The sequence below is a fragment of the Podarcis tiliguerta genome (assembly GCF_965153285.1).
Source record: "Podarcis tiliguerta genome assembly, chromosome: 10".
Classification (NCBI taxonomy): Eukaryota; Metazoa; Chordata; class Lepidosauria; order Squamata; family Lacertidae; genus Podarcis; species Podarcis tiliguerta.
The window spans coordinates 955,046-976,998 of record NC_139543.1 but is presented as its reverse complement, the minus strand read 5'-3'; the positions used below and the strand labels follow the sequence as shown (position 1 = coordinate 976,998).

At 44.7% G+C, this 21,953-nt stretch overlaps 2 protein-coding genes and 2 long non-coding RNA genes across 5 annotated transcripts in view; 2 read left to right on the top strand and 2 right to left on the bottom strand.

The window, feature by feature from the left end:
• NUDT5 (nudix hydrolase 5) overlaps nt 1-21,953 on the top strand; it is a 1,423,229-nt gene that overhangs the window by 480,108 nt on the left and 921,168 nt on the right. The gene's annotated exons all lie outside the window — the stretch shown is intronic.
• Nucleotides 217-21,953, top strand: part of RASSF8 (Ras association domain family member 8) — a 106,863-nt gene continuing 85,126 nt past the window's right edge. The window contains exon 1 of one of the 2 annotated variants that reach the window (XM_083399958.1): nt 217-421. The gene's annotated coding sequence lies outside the window, so the exon portion shown is untranslated. The remainder of the gene's footprint in view (nt 422-21,953) is intronic. The other variant, XM_083399960.1, reaches the window with a different exon arrangement.
• LOC310658368 lies at nt 4,216-8,048 on the bottom strand. Its single transcript, XR_014502280.1, has 2 exons — nt 7,381-8,048; nt 4,216-7,014 (listed from the first exon to the last, which is right to left on the bottom strand). It is a non-coding gene; the product is annotated as an uncharacterized lncRNA (long non-coding RNA).
• The window catches only part of LOC310658343, a 66,151-nt gene continuing 62,571 nt past the window's right edge, over nt 18,374-21,953 (bottom strand). Inside the window, exon 3 of the long non-coding RNA XR_014502253.1 lies at nt 18,374-19,012. This is a non-coding gene — a long non-coding RNA (uncharacterized lncRNA). The remainder of the gene's footprint in view (nt 19,013-21,953) is intronic.

Here is a 21,953-nt window from a genome sequence, read left to right as displayed (position 1 = left end):
TGCGGACGGGCCCTCCCCGGGCCGCCGCCGCCGCTTGAAGGGCTCCCACAATGCCGTGCTCGCCTCCCAGTTCCGTTACGCAGCATCTCTGGCGGAGCAGCAGCCGCCGCCGCGCGCCCAGAGCGAGGGGGCGGGCGGCGCATCAGCAGCGCCCGTGAGCCGCGGAGAGGAGGCGCCGAGGGGCGCGGGAGGAGGAGCTCCGCCCCGGCCGGGGGAGGGGAGAGGGGCGGCTCGGCGGCGCCCGGGGCTGCCGGAGGAAGGAGACGCGAACTTCGGCGCCCGCCGCGGGAAGCCACGGGGGCTGCCTGCGGTGCGCGCCCGGGTCGGGGGCGCTTGGCGCGGAGAGAAGGAGGAGGCGGCGGCTGCTGCAGTGCTCCCGAGGTGGATCCCCGGCCGGGCTGGAGTCTGCTGCAGAAAGCCTGTAAGTCGGAACTTGCGAGTTGGGCCACTGTCCCGGCGCGCCCCCCCCCCCCGCCCGGCCAGGCTGGGCTCCTTCCGCGGCCCCCTCCCTCCCTCCCTCCCTTCCCCGCAGCGTCTCCTCTCCCGACGCCTTGCCCTCTTCCGTTCTGCGTCCTCTCTCCCGCCCCTCCTTCTCCTGCCTCTCGCCTTCCCTCCCAGGGAAATACTGTGGAAATGGGCAGGGGCCGCCCGCTCTCGTCCGAGTTGAGGGGGCGCCTCCCCGGGCCGCGCGCCTGGGCTTGGAGTCGGGCTGCGTCGACGCGGCAGGCTGCTCTTTCGGTCCTGGTGCGTCGAGAGGCTCGCTGCTCTGTAGCGTAAAAGAAAATCCCCCTCAAGTATAAGAAAACTACCGCCTTGCCCCTCTCCTCTCCTCTGCGAAGTGGAGAAAGACGAGCCCTGTGGGCAACTACCTGGAAGACCTGCAGAACGGGGTAGAAATACTCGGAGTAAAAAGCACGCCTGGGACCCAGCCGAGGGGAATAAATCAACTTTGCCGCTGCAGGAGTGGCTCAGGGTATTTTTTTAATAGGAAGGTTTGAATCAGTCTAGTTTAGTCTCACAGTAGAAGGGGTTGAACGGATGGGTTTTGGTTTGTTGGTCCATGCAGCAGCAGCAGCAGCAGCAGCAGCAGCAGCAGCAGCAAGCTCCTTTCTAAAGGTCTGTGGTGACTGTTCCTATGAGTCACTGATAATGGTACACAGTTGCCTTATGTGTGTTTCAAAACTCCTAATCCTGTGCTGTGCAGTTAAGCGTTTCCATGTCATTTTGATAACGTCAGCAGAGCTTTTGCTAAATTGCAAGTTACTATTGCTTATGGGTTTGAGTAATGTTTATAAATGAAAATGCAATATTGGGAAGGGCACTTTCGGAAGATTTAACACTTGTCACATCCTGCATTGGATGGCAGAAGAGATAACATGCCTGTGCAAAAATGGGAGGGTTGAGGGCAGGAATGTTGAAGGAAAATAAATGCATCCCTGACCAAACCATGCTGTCTGCCTGAGCTGCAGAGTTACAAAGTCTGACTTGTAGTTTTACCCAGTTTTGGCAGCATCACTGCTAGTTAGAATTGAATGCTCACTGGACTGTGAAGAGACAGTAAATAAATCTCAGTGCATTGATTTGGGCACCAGAGTTTTCAGATGATTGTAATAGAATGCTTTTGCTCTTGTTCTATCAAGGGTTGAAGCTTTCTAATCTGGCCAATTTATGCAGAAAATGTGTATGTTTGTGGACTTGGATTGGGCTAGCAGTGGAATAGCTTGCTCTCTTCCAGTGTATAATCTGCAAAAATCTGGTTTTGTTTTGGGTAGTGCTGCTGTCTGTTTCGCAGATTAATCTGAGGTTGCCATTTCTGCCATTTACATGCACATTTGTAGGGCAAATGGATGTTTTCTGGAGTTCATTTAAATAAGATTGTGAAACTGAAAGTTTTTCTGGCCCATTTCCAGACTGAGGTAATATTTGTGCCCAATAATATCCACATGAGGTATTGATTGGGGATGCACACTCCCATTTGTAGACTAGTCTACAAATGTTCATTTCGTTTATGCCACAGTAGTGTACGTCTGACACCTTGTTTATCCACGCTCTTGAGTGGACATGACAGCCATCAAGTGGGAGAGGGAGGATGGTGCTTACAGTATTCTTTTAATGTTTTAAGAGATTCTCAAATTCTGGATATTAAAAGGAAGCTCTCCAAGATGCATTAACATTTACATAGTTAGTTTGCCATAGTAAATGTGGCACCCCAGAACCTTTCATATAACAGGATTGTACAGGCAGTCCTGCAAAAAATGTCATCTTGCAAATGGAGTGTTCATAAGCATGCTGCTGGGGAGGTGTTGCTAAAAATAATGAATTAGGTTGCGATCCCAATCCCATTTGCCTGGCAGCAAGTCCTTTTGAATTCAGTGGGATCTATTTCTGTGTAGAAATGGTTAGGATTGTGCTGTTAGGTCTGTTCTTCCTAGAATTTTGGTATAATAGACATGTTTAACTGTGACTGCAGTTGCTGAACTGGCAACATAATATATGGTCTTAAGAGTATATACGTATATATATACTGGTATTTATAAATATTAAATTTTCAAATGACTTATAATGACTTCTGAGGCTGAGCCCCATTTATGTTTGTAATGTACATTAACAATTGCCACTTCCCTCGCAGCAGCATGAGACGCCAAGCTGCTGCTGAGGGCATGGGAGCAGAAACGCCTCCCCGCCCGACTCCAAAGTTGCTGCCTTCCAACGCTTAAGTGCTGTTTTGACTCGCCTCCCCCCCACCAATGAGCTCGCTGCTGGATTGCTGGCTGCTGCCTTCCATGCGCCGCTTTGCCTCTCCTCCCCACCCCAAACATGTAACTTCAAATCTAGCTCAATACATTACATAACGCACATAGTATACCACACCAACACCCAGTATTTGTAAATATTAATTATTCAAATGACTTGTGGTTTTGGCTGCTATTGCAGGGGCTGAACCCCATTTATGTTTGTGGTGTCCAATTAAGAATTACTATTAAAAATGTGATATTAACCATGTGTCACTAGTGTGAATTATGAATTACTTTCCTCGTTTCAGAAAAATAAATAGAAAGTGCCACTGAACTGGGGGTGGGGGTGCGAAATGGTGACTAGCCATTATGTTTTTGTGCCCATAACCTACATTCCAAGAACCATGTGACAAATGACTTTTCTGTCCAGTTTCTAACACTGGTTAGATGGCCTTAGGAAGCCCTCTGTTCTTTTAGCCTCGGCAATCCTACCCCCCCCCCCCCCGATTGCAACATGAGGATGCATCATGCAGATCTTCCTTATTATATGGCCTGGTAAAGACTGCTGATATAAGGACTCTGAACACTAATGCACTAAAAATGTTTGTCTGTAAACCTTGAGAACCATAGTGTGGAATGGATTGGTGCATTAAACAAGGTACTTAGTAATTCTAATCTTAACATACAGTTTTCAAAATTAGTTTTCTTGTTTACTCCAATAAGGTACTCAAAAACAGGATTGTTTTCAACAAAAGAAACTGTAATGCTTTATATAATCCGGGATTACTGAACAAAGCATCATGCTGTGCAATATTGTTGTTGTATTCAGAGTTGTATGATAGCACGTGTTCTTCAGCTGTTGTTGATTTTTCAGTAGTATAGACTTCAAAGGAAGACTGTGAAAGGGGAACTGTGGCAACAGAAAAAGAGGTTTTAGTTTCATTGATCTGTGCCATCCAGCTGTTGAAGTACTTTGCTTGAACAGCATCTGATAGTTCAAGCATCCAGATAAGGCTAAAAAACCATATCTGGAGATGGATCATTGGTTTGAGGACCACTTAAGCTCATTTTACTTTCTAGTGAGAGCTGTTGTGAAGTAAATGAGAGGAATTATATTTTGCTAAGAGTTTATTCTGCATCCTGGAATGTTATAATTCATCTAACTCAGGGGTCCGCAAACTAAGGTCTGCAGGCTGGATCAGGCCCAATTGCCCTCTGGATCCAGCCCGCGGACGGTTCTGGAGTCACTGCTTGGATTGGTGCGATCACCATTTTTTAAAAATGGCACCATTTCCCCCCGCAATTCCCCCCTCTCTCCCTCACACACACTGCGGCAGCACCTCCTCCTCCCCTCTTCCTGGCTTCTCCCCGCCCTGCGGAGGAAGGGGGCTGGGCTTTAATAGGAAAGGGAAAGCTGGCACGGAAAGGAGAGCCGGCGCTGCTCCCAACCGCAGGCAGAGCGGCGGAGAAGGTAGGCAGGGGGAGGGGAGGACTGGGGGAGAGAGGGGGAGAGAGAGAAGCCCCCTCCGCCACGTGCGCGTGCAGCCCGGCCCACTAAAAGGACTGGGGCATGGTGAGCCGGCCCCCTCCCAAAAAAGTTTGCTGGTCCCTGATCTAATTCAAATCTGCCTGCAGCAGCAGCAGCTTCTTCTTCTTTAAAAAAAGGAAAGTGTGTTTTGGTTCCAAGGGCTATATTCTTATCAGGGTCAGCATCATGGGCCAAATTTGACAGGTGGGTATCAAATTCCTGGCAAAGGAGAAAAAGACAGCCCCCCTCCCAGAGGAAAGAAAAGGAGAAAAAGCTTTTCTAAGTCACCCCCTTTCTCCATAATATTCCCTGGTATCAGGAATTTGAGGGGGGAACTTAATGGGGAATTAGGGAAACTTGAAAAAGGGTTTAAGATAGCCTTTTGCAAAAGCCTCTTTGCAAGCTGTTTCAAGGGGTGCTTTTCCCCATGCTCAGCTGATGAGCAAGAATTAAATCCTGCTGCCTTGGCCACACAATCTTGTTGCTTCCTGGGAACAGGATCAAGCAGCCAGTGCCAAATTAGTGGTGTCAACTGATAGGCAAGTGAACATGGTTTGGGGGAAACTGCCTTGCAGGCCAAATTGGGGCTCCTGCCTGGCCATGATTGGCCTGCAAGCCAGAGGTTCCTCACCCCAGATTTAGCCTGTATGCTGCACTTAGTCTCTTGAGGAATAGTTCAGTAATACTTTGTTTAATATTGCAACTCTCCACCTGTGTCATGGTTGGCTTTTGTTTTGAACATAACCTGCTTCTGCTTATATTCAGTGGAAGTATTTTCTTTTTGCTAAAAATATTGCCTGGCTTTTTATGAACTTGCAGCTTTCTTTAGGTACTGTAGGATTGCCACATTGGGATTGACATTAATTCCAAGGGGTGTGAACAAATGATGAGAAGTGACATGCCTGCTTCACATGTTACACTAAGCCAGGGTTTGTTTTACAGCTCGTGGTTAGTCTGGAGAGAACTAAACCACAAGCCTAGGTTTTGGCAACATGCAAAGCAAAGCCATGGTTTAGCTCAACATGATGCAGAAGAACATGATGGGGGTGAAGTGAAGCAGTTGCAATCTCCTCCCTGAGAGTGCATGCATTTGCTTGAAGCCATGGTCTTACTTAGTTCTAAATAGGCTACTACAGTAGGAGGATTGTCAGTTGAAGACTGTTAGAATCTACCTTCAGATCTTCATGTTCAGCATGCAAAGATGGAAGAGGAGCCAGTGTGTACAGGAGTATTGGACTTGGGGTTTGAGTGTTTGCTGCTGCCTCTTTCTCTATTCAGAGTCCAAACACCTAATCCAATAAGGCAAATTAAAGATATGCACTTAATTTGAGTTTGCTCTGAGCACAGTTGAAACTGCTGACATTGGCCTATAAAACCCCAACTGGCATGGGGCCTTCACCCATTTGGATCCACCTGCTTGCAGAGGTTTTCAGGATGTCTCAACCATTGGAGGAGGGTTGCCGTATTTACTCAAGTCTAATGTGCACCTCAAGTTTCAGAACCTTGAAACAAAACAAAAAAGGTATTTGCTGCTTAGTGTAATGCTCATTGGCAAAAAGTGCACTCTTTACAAAATGAGTTAAAGGTGAGAGGTAAATTTGTACATGCCCGTTTTTGAAGCTGATACTCAGCCAGCTCGTCAGCTGGTTAACCTTTAGACTTGCTGTGACATTATTCATGTGTTAGTATTTTCAAATAGTCGGTTGCATGGTGTGGTGAGTGAGGTTGCACACATACCACTCAAGCATGTGCTTAGGGAAGGGAGTTTTGCTGCTGAGTCTGTGAGGGATAAGTATATATATTGGTTGGTCCATTCAGATGCATGAATATTGTCCTACGTATTCAGCAGCATGAAAATACTACATCTAAAATTAGCTACACATTGTATCACATTTATCAAAGATGATGAAGAAAACTATTACGGAAAATAAATCCACATTGTAGGAAGGATGGAATACAAGTGTGATTGTGTTAAAAATATGCATGGCAAGATTTAGAAATGTGCAGGTCTAGATCAGGAGGGGGAACCTCTGGCCCGTGTGTCAAACATGAGTTCAAATTTGGCTCTAAGATTCTGCTTACGAACTTCAAACTTAAGGGCTGTCACTAGTCTTGAGAAACCCTGAGAATGTATTTTTAATATTATACACCACCCAACACATTCTGCATTTGAAAAGGAAATATGAAATTGCACATAGAACCGTGTGTGTTACTTTATCTATGCTGAAAGAAAATAGTGTTACATTTGATTCATGGAAAACTTGAGTAGCAAATACCTTTTATTTAACCTTTCATTTAATAATCCCTGTGCCATTCTCCCAGGCTTTTCAGTTTTCTGTTGTTGTTTAGTTGTGTCCGCCTTTTCGTGACCCCCTGGAACAGAGCACGCCAGGCACTCCTGTCTTCCATTGCCTCCCGCAGTTTGGTCAAACTCTTGCTGGTAGCTTCGAGAACACTGTCCAGCCATCTCGTCCTCTGTCATCCCCTTTTCCTTGTTCCCTCACTCTTTCCCAACATCAGGGTCTTTTCCAGGGAGTCTTCTCTTCTCATGAGGTGGCCAAAGTCTTGGAGCCTCAGCTTCAGGATCTGTCCTTCCAGTGAGCCCTCAGGGCTGATTTCCTTCAGAATGGAGAGGTTTGATCTTCTTGCAATCCATGGGACACTCGTGTCTCCTCCAGCACCAGAATTCAAAAGCATCAATTTTTCGGCGATCAGCCTTCTTTATGGTCCAGCTCTCACTTCCATACATCACTACAGTGGTGCCCCGCAAGACGAATGCCTCGCAAGACGGAAAACCCGCAAGACGAAAGGGTTTTCCGTCTGCAGAGGCGCTTCGCAAGGCGAATTTCCCTATGGGCTTGCTTCGCAAGACGAAAATTGACGAAATTTTTTTTGGGTTTTTTTCCGCTCCAAAACCCATTTTTCTGAAGCGCTAAGCTGCTAAAAGCATTTTAGCAGCAAAACCGCTAATCCCTTAAGCCTTAAAAAGCCGTTTTTAGCCCTTAAACTGCCAATAGCGCTAATAGCGCTACTCCGCCAATGGGCTTGCTTCGCAAGACGAAAAAACCGCAAGACGAAAAGACTCGCGGAATGGATTCTTTTCGTCTTGCGAGGCACCACTGTACTGGGAAAACCATAGCTTTAACTATACAGACCTTTGTTGGCAAGGTGATGTCTCTTAATCAATAAAGTGATTAATTGAAAGTACCATTCCACAGTGTTCTGTGTGTTCTTGGTTGGCAAAAGCCGTATTCAATGGATTGTGCATATTGAATAAAATCAAACCATGTTACAGAAAAGGTGGTCTCCTCTTTCCTATACAGTGTTCACATTTTAAGGTGGTTTGTCGCATGTATCAAGCCCCATGCCTTTTGAGATCCAAACTTCCAAAATATCCTAGTTGAAAGATCTCCAGTGTCTTTAAGTTACTTTGTTTTTAATGAACAAATGTCTGTGGTTGTTCAGCCTCGTTGAATGAATAGGACTAGTATAAAACAGAAGCAAAATTTTAAAAGTGAGATGTGCTTTACTGAGAAGTGCTTACGTTTAGAAGGTAAGATGTTTTTCATAAGAGTCTGGTCTTCACAGCATCCCTACAGTCCTTGTTATAATTTGAAGTGAATTAAAGTAGTTGAACAGTCAATTTTTTATCATTTTAATGATCATTTGGATCATCATTAATTTGAACTATTTTGGAGGAAGTTATTTTAATATTAGGCCCTGTATACATTGCCATTTGCACTCCCACTGCTAGTTTTTGAAGCTGCAGCCACAATGCATGTCAGGTAGTAAGGCTGGAACCATACTCCTAGGTCTTTATTGTGAAGTTTGTGAGCAGGATTTTGACAAATTTTTACTGCTTAGCTCAATAACGTTTTGAACCTGACACTGTGCAGGCACAAAACTCATACTCATGATGGCGCAGATGACCACTCAAAGAACCACAGTTATAGGTTCCTTGTCAGTCTTGTTAAATTCAGCGGTGAATGTAGGTATTTTACTAGATCTCTATAATAGTTCCTTCCCAGTTTAAACACTGGCAGTATAACAGCACTCAAAATCACAGATAACATAGATGATTCTGCAACACTATACAACAGTTACAAACAAATTTACAAAATTGTGCCTGTTGAGTAAGATTTTAATTTTTTTACCCATTGGTCATCGCTTAGTTCATTTATTCATGTGCATAAATGGAATTCTTCTAATTAGCAGTGGGTGTTGTATCCATTAAACTGAATTAATGAGATTGTTCTCTATACTTTTACATTTTTAGGCTACTTCCGCATCCCCACCTCACCACTGCGGTGGGCACGCATGCATGCATGAAAGGCAACGGGCCGAAGGGACTAAGTGCACGTGTGCGTTCTTTTCAACGGAAACGCTGTGCTGGGTTTACCTTACCGCGTGGGGACTGACTGAGCGGGTGGTGAGGCTTCTGATTGGCTGCAGGAACTTCCTGCAGCCAGTCGGAAGCCACGGAAGCCTTGCCGCCCGTTCAGTCAGTCCCTGCGCGCTGAGATAAACCTGTCTCTGTGTTTCGACTGGAGGGCCAATTTAAGGGCCTGGCGGGTTAGATGCAGCCCGCGGACCGTAGTTTGAGGTCCCCTGGTTTTGGAAGTCAAATGGATTTCCAGAACGGATTCCATTTGACTGTATTTACAACCTGAGCTTACTGCAGAGGGGTTCAAAGCATTACACTCAAAGCTGGTTCCGTCTCTCTCATGGTTGCAACGTTGGATGCAAAACTGCCAGCCCCATGATGCTCTGATTCCCCCTTTCTCCAGCTTGTAAACTGCTTGCTAAACACAACTATTTCTCCTTCAGCTTACACCACTGCCCACTTCAGATCTGCCCCTCCCTCCTGCAAATCTGCCTTTTGTCTCCTGTTGACTATCTCTTCAGCTCAGGGAGGTGCTTCACCCCTCTCATCTGGCAGAAAGTCTTTGCCTTGTTGAAGGCTTCCTTGATGGGCTCCCGTTGCTCAGTCCCTGCTCCTGCCAACCTAGCAGTTAGAAAGCACACCAGTGCAAGTAGATAAATAGGTACCGCTGTGGCGGGAAGGTAAATGGTGTTTCCGTGCACTCTGGTTTCTGTCATTGTGTTCCGTTGCACCAGAGGTCATGCTGGCCACATGACCCGGAAGAGCTGTCTGTGAACAAACACCAACTCCCTCAGCCTGAAAGCAAGACCAGGGGTCCTATACCTTTACCTTTTTACCATCACCCTGTCTTTGTTGCTTACCCACTGGGCCATTCAGGCTGTCCTGGACTCGGGAAGACTAGATAGGTCTGTATTTTACAATGCTAAACCCAGGGTCTGGTGCCCAGAAATTAGAAGGGGAGTCCAGGCACCTCACAAATTCATAACAGACTATTGCAGATTACAGGCTTAGACTTTTAGCATGCATTGTTGTCTTTTGTGCTTTCTTCTCCTCAGCCCTTATTCACTGCATACCTTATAAGGTTCACCTAACTGTTAAACACATCTTGCTGGTGTTTCCATGTTTATCAAGTGCCCTTGTACATAACCATTTCCATGTTGTGCAGTGAAGGCTGGTCTATTAGGATGAATTGGTCACAGCTTCATGAAGCTCATCCTCCCCTCAGCCAGCCTCCACTGGCTCCTTGTTTTACAACCAGTGGTGTAGCGTGGGTGGGGCAGCGGGTCCATGGCCCTGAGCACAACATTCCGGGGGGGGGTGCAACCTGGCACCCCCACGCAGTCACTGGCTTTCTTGGGGTTCCCCGCCCCAGCGAAGGCAGCAGAACAGCCCTGGCCTACAGTGAGCAGGCACAGACGGAGGGAGGTGGACAAGGGGCAACCCCAGTGCAGCCCAGCCTGGTGCTCTTCTCCATGGGCATCAGGAATAGAGGTGTAGCTAGGGGAGCGGGAAGCACTGGGTACCACAGCGCGGTGGGTGGCACTTACCGCGGGGCCTGCAGCGCACCCGAGACACACATCTCTCCCAGGAGTGATACAGTGGCTCAGGTGCCTGCAGGCTCTGCGCTGCCTAAAATGGCAGCATGGGGCTGGCGTCTGCCCACTGCCTCCCCCTCAGGCTGCCACCCTACGCAGCATGGCCCCGCTGGGCTCCAGTAGGGGAGCGCTCCGGCAGCACCAGCGGCTTGCCCACACCAGATGCCAGCAACTCACACTACCCTGTTGCTTACAACCAGTCCAGGGTGGGGATGGGGTAGCTCTGGTTCTCAGCTTCCTCATCCTCAGTGTCTATGTTCTCTGCAGAATTCAGGAAGGAGGAAAATGTGGCAAAACAGGACTAGTTGGTTGCACCCGCAGCTAAATCTGCTTTCACCTATTGCCTTCTGTCCCAATGGGCGCTAGTCTTGGCTGCTCTTGTGAGTCTAGACTCAATTTTGGGTGACAGTGTTGATCTGCATTTTATTATTCTTGTAGGATGGCTGCTCTTTTTTTCTTTTTAAAGACTGCTTAAAGACAGCAACGAGTCACTAATGAATTGTTTTGCTTTTATGACAAAACTAGTGTATGGTGCAGTGTGTCCTAGCTTCAAATGTACCATAAACTTCAATATACTTACCCACCCCACTCCTCCTGGGTGTGTTCACTTAATATCCAGCCTGAAGAGCAAATAACTTTACTCAACTTGCTCAGAATTTTGACTATTTAGCTGGTTGTATGATAAAGGCTACTATTTATGTTTGACCCCCCCCCCCCCCCAAGATAGACTGTTGTGTGTATGAACAAGCATCTTGCCTATTACTGAATAGTCTTGGGTGTTGGTTTACTTCAGTCTGTGATGTTCTCAAATCTATGTGTTATGCCAATGTGCACATACACGTTTCCTTCATTTAAGCTGAAAAGGCCTAGATAATATGCACACATCAGATACCTGAAAAGAGGGGGAAATGTAAACAGCTACTTGTTATGTCTCTGCTAAGATGTTATCTTTTGTGGATGTGGACAGATTAGGAAACCTAATCTTTTTATTTCTCTTCTTTAGAACACCAGGTATAATTTGAGACTTACTACTGTCTGGTTTTTGTGTGGATATTGTTGGACATTGCAGCTGGAGCCTTCACCGCTTCAGCTTCAACTAGCAAAGAAAGTTCTCTAAACATATAGGCAAATCAGCAATCATTTGAATGGGAAAATGGCAAAGGATTATACATTTCTGCCTAATTTCCATATATCTTGTGGAATGTAATTATGCTATTATTAATCTAATCATTGCATTCCTATCAAACCTTTTTCACACAGGCTGGCGGACCTGGTTCTCTCCCTTCTCATCTAATCCCACCACAACTGTGAGCTGGGTTTGGCTGAGAGGCATTGATTGGCCCAAGGTCCCCTGCGGAGCTTCATGGCCAAGTGGGAATTGGACCCTTGGTCCCCTCTTAACAACTACACTGCACTGTAACCAACTTAGTATTTCTTCATTTGAAATATTTCTGTGTACACAGAACACACAATGAACAAGTTTTATAAATAATAGAAATGTGCTTTGCTCCAATTTCTGACCATGTCTGGAAAGCAGTCTCACAGTTAGCCCCCCCGGGCCTCTTAGATAGCTGGAGGTCTGTGGTTCCTGGCTTTCTGCAGTAGTGGTGACAGAATAGGGGGGCGGGAGGGTTGATGGCATATGTCTGCTTCCCAGGCCTTTGGAAGTTACTTAGATACTAGATGCTGAATCTCACTTAGCACAGTATTGATCATGCTTGAACAGTATATTATTGAATACTTTTAATATAATAGGATGAAACAATGCGAGAATGACCAATTCCAGGTGCTGTGCCTGTTACCCTTTTATTTTCAGGCAAATATATCTCAATTTGGCTCACAATTTTTTTAAATAAAAGGCAGGCCTTGCCCTCAGACTTACAAACTAAAAAGAATATGACACAGAAGTGAAAAGGAGGGAGGGAGATCTGGTTTGACAAGGCCAAAATAAAGTGGTGACTTGTTACAGGCATTTGTATCCAGCTGGTGATTTTCCTGGGATAAAAGTACCACAGTGACCCTGCAGCCCACATGCCTCTGACTGGTGGGGAGAGGTCACACTCTGCTTCCTTCACTTCTTTAGTACCAAGACAGCTGGCTATGGGAGCCAGATGTTCTTTCCAGTAGGGAAGGGGAAGCAGAGTTCCTTCAGCTGCTCCTTCTATAGTCCCGGGAGTTAGCTGTTGTAACTATGTGTTTTATGCAAGTAGGCTGCCTTGATTGAATCATAGAATCATAGAATCATAGAGCTGGAAGAGACCACAAGGGCCATCGAGTCCAACCCCCTGCCAAGCAGGAACCACCATCAGAGCACTCCTGACATATGGTTGTCAAGACCTCCAAAGAAGGAGACTCCACCACACTCCTGGGCAGCAAATTCCACTGTCGAACAGCTCTTACTGTCAGGAAGTTCTTCCTAATGTTTAGGTGGAATCTTCTTTCTTGTAGTTTGGAGCCATTGCTCCGTGTCCGCTTCTCTGGAGCAGCAGAAAACAACCTTTCTCCCTCCTCTATGTGACATCCTTTTATATATTTGAACATGGCTATCATATCACCCCTTAACCTCCTCTTCTCCAGGCTAAACATGCCCAGCTCCCTTAGCCGATCCTCATAAGGCATTGTTTCCAGGCCTTTGACCATTTTGGTTGCCCTCCTCTGTACACGTTCTAGTTTGTCAGTGTCCTTCTTGAACTGTGGTGCCCAGAACTGGACACAGTACTCCAGGTGAGGTCTGACCAGAGCAGAATACAGTGGCACTATAACTTCCCTTGATCTAGATGCTATACTCCTATTGATGCAGCCCAGAATTGCATTGGCTTTTTTAGCTGCCGCGTCACACTGTTGGCTCATGTTAAGTTTGTGGTCAACCAAGACTCCTAGATCCTTTTCCCATGTACTGCTCTCAAGCCAGGTGTCACCCATCTTGTATTTGTGCCTCTCATTTTTTTTGCCCAAGTGCAATACTTTACATTTCTCCCTGTTAAAATTCATCTTGTTTGTTTTGGCCCAGTTCTCTAATCTGTCAAGGTCGTTTTGAAGTGTGATCCTGTCTTCTGGGGTGATTGGGGGAGGGGGGAGGCTGAAATATGCAAGCCCTACCTGTGTGAACTCTACAGGTGGGTGCCCACAGTTTCCATTATCGTGCCATTTCCAAAAAGTGCAGCAGTAATGTATGCATGATGTGTTAATGTATAATATACTTATCTGTATAATCTGTGTACTTAGGAGTTGGCAGAAGGGATTGCATAAAGGCAGCTCACCTGTGTAAACCAACCCTGATTTTCCTAATGAGAAAATCCTTTAAAGCATTGAGGCAAATGCACAAGAATAAAGAAATTCTCAATGCTGAGAATGAGTTTTGAGCTTTTTTTAAAAAAAACTTAAATGTGTGCCTATAATGAATTTTGCACTCTATATACTAAGCTGTTGGCTCCCCACTCTGTCATTGCCACCTCTTCCTGTTGGGGTACAAAGTGCTTCTCTGCTGGGGGAGGGGGAGGGCTTCTGTCTAGAACAGGGGTTGGCAAGGCTGACCTTGCCTGGGGGGTTCACTGCTGTGGAGCCCCCTCTGTGGGCCAGATTGCGGGCACGCATGAGCGATTTTTGGCGTCTGCGCATGTGACTCCCCGCATTGCACTGGTTTAGTGCAGCGTGCGGGGACTCAGCTGGTGGCTCGGTTCGGGGGCAGCTCGTGGGCTGGTAAAATGACCCCCGTGGGCCGCAGGTTGCCGACCCCTGGTCTAGAGAGCCAGCAATAGGAAGAGGCAGAAGCATTAGCAAGGGGATGAGCAATGAAGTTTTTTGTGTGTAACGGAAGGAACGTGATTCACCCACATGTTTACCTTGACCAATTACTCCACTTTTCAGGTGTCAGTGCATTTAATTTTCTGCATGCAGTGCTATTTTCAAAAAACATTTTTTTCAAAGTAGTTGTTCAGGAGCCATTCATGTGAATGTCAGTCTAGTTAAAGCCATAAGACAGACTCTAAGGCCATTGATTTCCGAAGAAGAGAGTGGCTTTAAAAATGGCAGCTTTTAATGTTAGAATTTCAGGTTCCCTTCTTATGGAAATTCCATAGAAGATACTCTGGTTTTACAAGAGTAAATGTACAAGAGTAAATTTACAAGAGTAATTGTACAAGAGAATTTTGTCACTAGGTTTGTAACCCTCTGCACGCCTGAGTCTCATTGATCGTAGTGGGACTTAGTTTTGAGCATTGTAGGATTCCATTGTAATTATTGTGTGAGTTCTCACAATTGTGTCTAAGAGTTGTTTGTTTTTTGACTTGCATTGAATTTTATTTAAGAAATGTGTATGCTGCCTTTCAGGGAAATCTTCCCAAGGTGCCTTACAGATGTAATTAAAACAACATAAAACCAATTTAAAAATAACACATAAAAATGCCTTTTACCGGAGTTCATTTTGAAAAATGACATCTAGGCAGATTTAGGGAAATATATTTATTGGTTCTGTCATTCAAGCATGTTTGTGAGCTGAATTTGATTAAGCAACTATTCCTGGCTAATCTTCATTATAAGAAGTAATTATCCACTACTCTAAAACAATTTTTCATGTGATCCTTAGTGACACTTCTTTAGACTGATAAGTTACTGGTGCTTTTTTTGTTTGTGTAGTGCTTTAGTTGACTTCAAAATGACTTTAGGGTAAAGTGGCATCTGAGAGGAAAAGTTTTTGCAGAGGTTTCCATCCCTCTATATTTGTATAGAATAATTAAGAGATTGTTTGCACTGAGGAAAAACAGATTCACTTTTATCTTGAAACCGCTAGGTTGAGGAGCATTAGTGGACTAAAGCATAGGATTTTGTTTCTCTGAGTTGCCAAATCCATGTAAGCTGTAGGTAAATGTTCAGCATGTACTGCAACTTCATAAATTGCAGCTTACCCCTGTACCAGCTTTTGAAAAAGTTTTAGGAATGCTGGACTGCCTGGGGAAAAATGTATTTTAAAAAGGGGTTTAGTTCATGTGAATCATAAATTTCTGGACTTCCAGATTCTTGTTTAAAGTTCAATTACATCCCCCCTAGTCCCTGTTGTTGTCATGTGAATCTGAGAGTTGAATCAAATAACAATCTTTGCACACTGGCAGATGTGATCTCAGAACCACTGGCAGTCATCTTTGAGAATTCCTGGAGAACAGGCGAAGTCCCGGCAGACTGGAGGAGGGCAAATGTTGTCCCTATTTTCAAAAAGGGGAAAAGAGAGGACCCAAATAATTACCGCCCAGTCAGTCTGACATCAGTACCAGGGAAGATTCTGGAGCAGATCATTAAGCAAAAGGTCTGTGAGCACCTAGAAAGGAATGCTGTGATCACCAATAGTCAGCATGGATTTCTGAAAAATAAGTCATGTCAGACTAACCTGATCTCTTTTTTTGACAGAATTAAAAGCCTGGTAGATGAAGGGAACGCAGTGGATGTAGTCTACCTTGATTTCAGCAAGGCATTTGAGAAGGTGCCCCATGATATTCTTGTAAAGAAGCTGGTAAAATGCGGTCTTGACTATGCTACCACTCAGTGGATTTGTAACTGGCTGACTGACCAAACCCAAAGGGTGCTCATCAATGGTTCCTCTTCATCCTGGAGAAGAGTGACTAGTGGGGTGCCACAGGGTTCTGTCTTGGGCCCGGTCTTATTCGACATCTTTATCAACGACTTGGAGGATGGACTCAAGGGCATCCTGATCAAATTTGCAGATGACACCAAACTGGGAGGGGTGGCTAACACCCCAGAGGACAGGATCACACTTCAAAACGACCTTGACAGATTAGCGAACTGGGCCAAAACAAACAAGATGAATTTTAACAGGAAGAAATGTAAAGTATTGCACTTGGGCAAAAAAAAAAAAAAAAAAAAAAAAAAAAAAAAAAGGAGAGGCACAAATACAAGATGGGTGACACCTGGCTTGAGAGCAGTACATGGGAAAAGGATCTAGGAGTCTTGGTTGACCACAAACTTGACATGAGCCAACAGTGTGATGCAGCAGCTAAAAAAGCCAATGCAATTCTGGGCTGCATCAATAGGAGTATAGCATCTAGATCAAGGGAAGTAATAGTGCCACTGTATTCTGCTCTGGTCAGACCTCACCTGGAGTACTGTGTCCAGTTCTGGGCACCACAGTTCAAGAAGGACACTGACAAACTGGAACGTGTCCAGAGGAGGGCAACCAAAATGGTCAAAGGCCTGGAAACGATGCCTTATGAGGAACGGCTAAGGGAGCTGGGCATGTTTAGCCTGGAGAAGAGGAGGTTAAGGGGTGATATGATAGCCATGTTCAAATATATAAAAGGATGTCACATAGAGGAGGGAGAAAGGTTGTTTTCTGCTGCTCCAGAGAAGCGGACACAGAGCAATGGATCCAAACTACAAGAAAGAAGATTCCACCTAAACATTAGGAAGAACTTCCTGACAGTAAGAGCTGTTCGACAGTGGAATTTGCTGCCCAGGAGTGTGGTGGAGTCTCCTTCTTTGGAGGTCTTGACAACCATATGTCAGGAGTGCTCTGATGGTGGTTCCTGCTTGGCAGGGGGTTGGACTCGATGGCCCTTGTGGTCTCTTCCAGCTCTATAATTCTATGATTCACACGTGTCACAAATTGTGAACAAATAGTCAAATGATCATGAAATGTAAAAAGAAAAAAGAAACCCCGTCATTCCTCTGTTTCTGAGTCTGCTAGCTGAAGTTAACACTTTTGTGTCTCTGATGAAATGTCTGAACATGACATTTTTATTTCATAATGTCAGCCCACAGTACCTTAAGACTTCATTATAAAACTTGTACTACCAGCAAGTTTGAAAGTTGAAAGATTACTGGGTTTGGCTGCCTGGATAACCCATGTCCAGTCATTTCTTGCTGCTTCCCTTTTTCTTTCAAGCCAACAATTGCTTATAGTGCTTTTTGTGATGGAGGAGGGTCTAATGGAGCAGTTGGAGATGCATTGGAGTCAAATACTTGATATAAGTTTATGAGAACTTTTTTTTAGCACTGATGCAGTCCTTGTCGAACCATGGTTTGGAGTGGTGTTGATGGTGTCTCTGCTCTATACTGTTGTTGTTATTATTGTGATGCTAGTACAGGGAGGGGGAAAAGTATTTGATCCCCTGCTAAATTTGTCCATTTGCCATCTAATGAAGAAATGACCAGTCCATAATTTTAATGGTAGGTTATTGTAGCTGTGAGAGACAGAATAACAACAGGAGAAACCCCAGAAACCCAGAAGACAAAAGTCAGAGATTGATGTGCATTATAATGAGTGAAATAAGTATTTGATCTCCTATCAACCAGCCAGATGTCAGGCTACCTGGTATCTTCACTGTATGTAATGAGCTGAGATTAGAAGCACCCGCTGTAAGGGAGAGGTTTTACCCGTAATCCCAGCTCCTTACAGTTACCTGTACAGAAGACACCTGTTGACAGAAGCAATCAATCCAGCAGATTCCAAACTAGCCACCATGACCAAGACCAAAGAGTTGTCCAAGAATGTCAGGGACAAGATTGTAGACCTGCACAAGGCTGGACTGGGCTACAAGACTATTGCCAAGCAGCTTGGTGAGAAGATGACAACAGTTGGTGCAATAATTCGCAAATGGAAGAAACACAAAATTGTGAGAATGTTTATATAATTTAGCAGAGTTTAAACGATCCCCTGTTTGAGTTTATGCAGCTGTCAACCTCCTTTGGTCTGGGGCTCCATGCAAGATCTCTTCTCATGGAGTTGCAATGACCAGGAGAACGGTGATGAAGCAGCCCAGAACTACATGGGGGGAACTTGTCATTGATCTCCGGGCAGCTGGGACCATAGTCACCATGAAAACAGTTGGTAACACACTATGCCGTGAAGGACTGAGATCTTGCAGAGCCCGCAAGGTCCCCTTGCTCAAGACAGCACATGTTCAGGCCCGTCTGCAGTTTGCCAGTGCACACCTGAATGACCTAGAGGAGAACTGGGTGAAAGTGTTGTGGTCAGATGAGACCAAAATCAAGCTCTTTGGCATCAACTCAACTCGCCGTGTTTGGAGGAGAAGGAATGCTGCCTACGATCCCAAGAATACCATCCCCACTGTCAAACATGGAGGTGGACATATTATGCTTTGTGGGTGTTTTTCTGCTAAGGGGACAGGACACCTTCACTGCATCGAAGAGACGATGGATGGGACCATGTATCGTCAAATCTTGGGTGAGCGCCTCCTTCCCTCAGCCAGGGCATTGAAAATGGGTCGAGGATGGGTATTCCAGCATGACAATGACCCAAAACACACGGCCAAGGCAACAAAGGAGTGGCTCAAGAAGAAGCACATTAAGGTCCTGGAGTGGCCTAGCCAGTCTCCAGACCTTAATCCCATCGAAAATCTGCATATAATATGACAAACATAAGGCAAGCATAATCCCCAGAGGCCCTTTTGTTGGCCTACAGTGAGGGGGGAAAGTATTTGATCCCCTGCTAAATTTGCCCGTTTCCCCTCTAACGAAGAAATGACTAGTCCATAATTTTAATGGTAGGTTTATTGTAGCTGTGAGAGACAGAATAACAACAGGAAAACCCCCAGAAACCCAGAAGACAAAAGTCAGAGATGAGTGAAATAAGTATTAGATCCCTTTGCAAAAGATGACTTAGTACTTGGTGGCAAAACCCTTGTTGGCAAATTACAGAGGTCAGACGTTTCTTGTAGGTGGCCACCAGGCTTGCACACATCTCAGGAGGCATTTTGTCCCACTCCTCTTTGCAGATCCTCTCCAAGTCAGTAAGGTTTTCCTGCACAGATATAGGGGGTGAAATATTGTGCAAGGTGGCCATAATATGTGAACTGTAGAGAGAAAATGTGTGTGTGGGGGGGGGGGGGAGTCGGTCCTGTGTAGTTTTAAGACAAAATTGTGAAGTTGACTTGTTTAAGTTATAATGATTTATTGTGCCCTTTTTCAAAGTAAGTCTGGTTTGATCGCTTATAGTTAAATTATTGTGTCTGACAGACAACTACCAGTAAATTTGCATAGTGACCTAATGGCATGTTTCTCTGAAGCAGATTACATGATTAAAAGTATTTATTAAGACAGACTATATAATTACTGTTGCTATAAATACTTACTGATCTTTGATTGCTCCTTCCTCTTCAAACTCTTCAAACAGAATCAATATGTTTTCAAGCTCTTATGTATTTTGAAGTTTTTATTGCATTTGTTGTACCTTATGCTATCTTTCCCTCGTGTATTTTTTGTAATCTAAAATGTGTCTCTCTCCCTTTATAGTGCCAGTTGCATTAAACAGTTGTACAGGTTGTATTATTTTTTGAAATCTTCTTAAAACTGAAGCTAGATTAACAACTTTAAATCTTTCCCACAGCTGTTCCATTGGGATTTTTATAGGACAAGAAAAAGCCCCATCTTAAACGTCTGTGCCATCTTGAGTCTTACAGATTTTTGTTTATATGGATGTGTTTCTTTTGCTAGGTAGTTTCCATCTCCATGAACTGACTTTTTAAAAAGTAAGCAACGGGCAGGAAAACCATTATTTTCTCCTCATTGTGCTTATCAGATAAAATAAAGCTGCTGTTAAAAGCCTTACATTTCTTTTCTCTGCTCATGTTTTATATTTAAAGAAAATACTTTGTATGGAGAGGCATTTTATTCATCTTAGTCTGGCTTTCTCATGTTGTTGAACAGATGGTTAATTCATAAAGGTATTAAAGCACTGTAACAAAATCTGATCATCTGAAGATGGGGCAATAAGAACAGTCTGCTGCATTGGTGAATCTTGCTGAGTTTGTTGTTCTCTCGCATTGTCGCCAATCTTAGAGTAATATATAACTTGCATGCAGATCAGCATTCTTCCTGTATTTTTCATGGTGATTACTGCATTTGTTTCCTTGATATCATGACTTGTTCTAAGTTTCAACTTTGGCAAGTAATTGTAAAACTGTTTTTGTGATGTATCTATTCCTACTCAGCAGTTGAAACTGTGTTGATACCTCTGTCTTCCAGTAAAGTGAACTTACTGTATTTTTCGCTCCATGAGACACACTTTTTTCTTCCTAAAAAGTAAGGGAAAAAGTCTGTGGAGCGAGTGCGTGGTCCCTGGAGCCGAATTGTCCAGGGACAAAAAGCAGATCATGCTTTTTTTTTTTTTGAAAGAGGGAAGTGGGTGTTGAAACAAAGCCACTGATTGTTTGCCAATCGGGAGTGAGATAAGGGATGCTAGAGATAAAGGAGGCTGCCTGGGAGGGGGGAGGGAAAGACAGCAAACTTGGAAGGAGAGGAGACAGGAAGACTAAAGCAATGAGGAGAGAAATTAGAAGAAAAGGAGGAGCAAAAAACTGCTCTAGTTAAGGAAAAGACACTAAGGCAAAAAAGAGGGAAGGGAGTGTTGAAAGGAAGCAGCTGATCGGTAAGGGATTGGGAGGGAGATAAGGGAGGCTAGTGATAAAGGAGGCTGCCTGGGAGGGGGGAGGTAAAAGCCCATGGATCCTCAGGATTTTTACATTGGGTCACCCCAAATTCACCATCAGATCACATAGCATGTTCATGGCTACAGCCTGCACCAAAAAAATCACACACCCACTTTTGCCTGGGGCCGCAATGGCGCAAAAACGTGGTTGCAAAGCACAGATCCACATGGATCCTCAGGATTTTTGCATTGGGTCACCCCAAATTCACCAGATCACATAGCATGTCCATGGCTACAGCCTGCACTAAAAAAACCATACATACATTTCATGGGGCTGCAATGGCGCAAAAACATGGTTACAAAGCACGGATCCACACGGATTCTCAGGATTTTTGCATTGGGCTACCCCAAACTCACCATCAAATCACATGTCTGTGGCCACAGTGTGAACCACAAAATTCATACATCCACTGTTTCGTTCAGAATATTTATTTTCTTGTTTTCCTCCTCTAAAAGCTAGGTGCGGCTTATGGTCAGGTGTGTCTTATGGAGCAAAAAATACGGTACATTTCCTTGGGGTCAAAAACTTTGACCAGAGGCAAGCCGGAGTTGTATCAAACCAAATGACAAGCATTTTAAATGGAGTGGCCAGTAACATACACAAGTGCATGTCCCTAACTGCTGAAACAAAAATAGCTTGCCTCAAGTCAGGAATGCATAGGTTGACATGGTGGGGAAAGGGGCAGAATAAATATACCCTAGAGCAGTGGTTTCCCAACCATTTTGGTATGGTGACCCACAAGCCCAAATTTATCTGGTATGGTGACAAATTGATTTATTGTCACATTAATTTTGGACTATAGGTCTTCAATCCTGCCATCCTCAGAGAGTAGTTCTTGAGTATGGAAATGTAAGACTTGAGCCTTTCTGACATTTAGTTACAAGTGTTAACGTAGCATTATAGTATGCCGACAAAACAATATGTTGTAAGAGGATCATGCCAGTTAAGGATCACAAGCAATAATTATTTGGGATTTACTTATAAAGGCCCTGACCTACTTGCACAGGCTTCACAACCCACTTGTCCATAAACCACAGGTTGGAAAACACTGCTTTAGAGTTAGAGCCCAGGTAGATGGGGGGGAGGCACCTAAAAGCTAGTGTCCCAAACCCCATTCATTTTGAAATTTGAGTTGGCTGGCAGTGGCACCAGTCTTAGCATGTATGTAATTCTAGAAATGGAAGGTATGTGTGGATAAACTCTTGAGCTGTGCTTTTCAAAATGAGAAGAGTAGCCCTGATGGAAGTGCAGATA